This window comes from Erithacus rubecula (assembly GCF_903797595.1).
Source record: "Erithacus rubecula genome assembly, chromosome: 11".
Taxonomy (NCBI): domain Eukaryota; kingdom Metazoa; phylum Chordata; class Aves; order Passeriformes; family Muscicapidae; genus Erithacus; species Erithacus rubecula.
Genome location: NC_136663.1, coordinates 19,022,132 through 19,025,766, shown reverse-complemented (window position 1 = coordinate 19,025,766; position 3,635 = coordinate 19,022,132).

The window sequence follows — 3,635 nt, the reverse complement described above, 5'->3', positions numbered from 1 at the left end:
TGACAGATTATATGGTGTCACGTGAGATAGTGGGAAAAAAGCAAATGTGATTGGTTTTTGTTTTTTCCCCATCCCTTCTTTACATGGTGGAATTAGGTAATTTTCCTGTTCCTGGGGGAGTTTGTGTCTGAAAAGGCTGCATGCCTCTTGTCAAAATACATTTTATTTTGCCCTTTGTCTACTCCTGTCCACCAGTGGGTGAGGGAGCAAAACTGAGGGCAGAAAACCCATCAGGAGTTACAAGCCAACTCAAGTGCCTGGTTCCAGGGAGGACATTTCTCCAGGATTGGAGAAGGAGCCAGTCTAGACACTCATGTGCCACAGCTGAGAGCAATTCAACTTGGCTTAGAGGTGAAGCACTATTTCCACAAGAGCAGGCTCTGTGTGACATGTTACACAACAGCCCTGGCTGTGCTGGCTGCTCTGTCACCCCCAGGACAGCTCTGGACACCATGCCCTGCCCGGGCCAACCTCCCTTCTCCTGTGCCTCGTGCCCTGGTGTTCACCCGCCCTGGGGATCAGCTGGGAAAGGGCAGTTCCCTGGCAGGGGGAGGCTGCGGAGCAGAGGACGTGCCTTTCCTCTGGAGCAGCAATGTTATCTCAGGATAGCACCAACTCCTACCCTGGGGCTGAAATGCTTCTCGTCACCTGCAGCACCTGTGTGCTGGTGCCTTTGATGAGTCCGTTTCCCTCACCAGGAATTGCTGAGAACAGAGGTTATTCACAGCAGTAATGTCTCTCCTGACAGAAGTTCATTTGTCAATTCGCATCGACCAAAGCCGCGCAGCACGGATCGTTGTGTCTGCCTGACGGGGCCGCAGCAGCGCTGCCGCCGCGAGCTCCGTTCCCGGCTCCGGGAATGGGGGCAGTGCGTGGGAGCCCTGGCCTCGGGCCTGCCCCCTCCCGCGGGCAGAGCGAGCCAAAGGGCAGCCACAGCTCCTTGGCCCCCAGTCCTGCACGCAGCCCGATCCAAAGCCCTTGGTGCCTGCTGACAAGCAGCCCAAGCAGCAACCAGCAGCCTGTTCTGTGAGCTTCTTTGGTAAATTAACAGCCTTGCACAGTTCCCATCAGCTCAAATGTGCAGTGATGCCAGAAATACACCCATGAGTGAAATGTTTCTTCAATTAACAGGAGAGAACACAGCCCTGCACAGAGGAGAACTTGAAAACCACTTGGTACAGGATTAGTTTCCCCACCTGTCTTTTTAAACCAGTTAACCATTTTCACTCAGTAGGAAAATATCTGTTAAAAATGTTTTCCAGGTAAAACCATCCCTACAGGTGAGGAGTGTCCCCAGCTCTGCACACTTGCATGTCTGACTATTCCAAGCTGACATGAGCCAAGGTTATACTGTTCTCTGGCACGGTGAGGCTGTGGTGACACACAATGTGAGCTGGATCCAGTCCATCCTTAATCCTTGGGTCCTGCTTTTGCTTTCATGTGCTGTCTGGCTGCATGTCTGTGCTTTCTGCACAGCAGGGTGCTTGCTTTCATTCCGAGGAGATTCAGTGTCAGTGTTGGCCCTGCGAGCACCCGTGGCCTCTCTCATGCAGCTGCAGGATTGTTAGGTGTCTTTAATTAAGTCAGTGAACTCTGCCAGTGCAGCAGATGCTTCCATTAACTGCTCAGCCACAGGCATTGTGCAAACCAGCGCGAACGGGAGTGCACCAAAGGGGAGGCTTGCCTTAGCTTTGATCAGAGTGCCCTGCGGCACTGGCTCTTCAAAGGGAGGCAGAGAGCTCCCTGCCTTAGGCTGCTCAGAAGTGCTGTCCTGCAGCGCACGCCCAAATTGGATGGGGCTCTTAGGTCTCGCCAGGAACACCTACTCCTTTTCTGTAACCCTCATTTACCTTCTTTATTTCTTTTGAGCAGAAAGTGATCTGACGGCCCAGGCTGGTCTGAGAGCACTTGTGGAGGCGAGACAGTGCTGGAGAGGAAGGACTTTGTGCCAGCAGATAAGTGTCAGTTTTCCTTGAGCCAGGGTTCTCGTGGGAGTGGAGCTGCATCCTTTGTTTGCTGCTAGCGGGCTCAAGGGAGGAGGAGGACATCAGGACAGTGTCAAAGAAACACCTGGATTCACAACCAGTTTCTCTTCTGCTTGCAAACAGCTGAGCAAGGTCCTCAATGTTTTCAGATTTCAGTGGGATTTCAGCAAAACAAAGGCAGATAAGCCTCCAGGGGTGTCAGAATACTCTTTCCAGTGTAATAAACACTGGAGACATTTAAAATGTACAGGCCTGTGAAGGTCTCCCACTCCTGGTGTCCAGTGCCAAGGGAAGCTCAAAGCCCCTGCTCAGTTCAGCTGGGCGCCCATCTCCTTCCAGATAGGCTGAGTTTAATGGTGTAGCCATTCCAGATCCAAGGAGGTGAGGGCACAGCTGGGATACAGTCATGGGGCACTGAGATGCTGCAGGAGAGGACCATGGATGAGCAGGAAGGGCCAGCAGCACTGCAGAGACCAGGTCTGCACTGCAAGTCAGGGATCACAGTCAGAGGTGGTTCAAAGCCTCAGTGCAACTGTGTGCTCAGCAGTTATGACCCATATCCCTTGGTCTGACCCATAAAATGTAGAGATGATCACAGCCACACACCAGCAGCTTGACTGTTCTTAAGCCCTTATTGGCAAGAAGCAAATGCTTCTCTCAGCACACCTTCAGGAGGGTGTACAGGATGGGGACACCTCTGGGATCTATCCAAGGACAGACCCCATATGAACTGTCTGGGAATATTCTGAACACAGGAAACAGAACACAGAAAAATAGGTATGTTTTGACTGTTTCTGACATAGAGCTATTGGGTATTGTACGAAGATAAGGGAGTATGAAAATGACCATTTGATTTCTGTTCTAACAGAGAGCTGACTTCAACTCCCAGTGCGGAGCAGAGCAGCAATAAAACTGCAATTTTCTTTCGTACATAGCAGGAAAACAAGTCCACCACCATACTTAGGAAACAAATAATATGGCTGTGGCTCAAGATAAATCCAAACTTTAATTTTGGCCTTAAGGTATGATTGTTGGAAAATAACAATACACTTTCATATGTTTATTAGCCAAAATTATATCTACTGATTATCTTACAAAATGAAAGACAAAGTTTCTCAGTTTCTTTGTAATCACTGTGTGCTTAGAAAGAAATGGGTTTTTTTAATTAGATTAAGTAGCATGATGAAAAAAACCAACTAAATCCTGCCTGTGCTGCGGGCCACTTTGCAAGCAGCTCACTGTCCCGCTCCATTGGCTCTGTCACCACAGGGGTGATCTGTGTCCACCTGTTTCACAGACTAGGAGAGAGCTGCACGCGTGGGGAGCCCCAGGCCGCTCAGCATCGAGGCTGTTTGCCTGCTGCCCACGCTCTCCGGAGGCTGCTGTCCCGTGCCAGGGTGCCCGGATCCCATTTATCAAGGCCGGTGGTGTCTGGAGAGGAGCTCCACATGGCCAGGGGTGGGCTGGGGGGAGCCTGGCAGCCGGCCCGCAGCCCTGCCGGGAGCCGGGCTCGCTCGCCCGGGGCTGGTGGCCCGAGCGCTCCGGCCGCAAGCGCCGCGGGAAGCAGTAAAAGGTCACAGCGGCCACAGCTGCCGCCAGCGCCCTCGGGCACCGGCCCCGGCTCAGCCCGCCGCGCAGGGCTGTCCACCC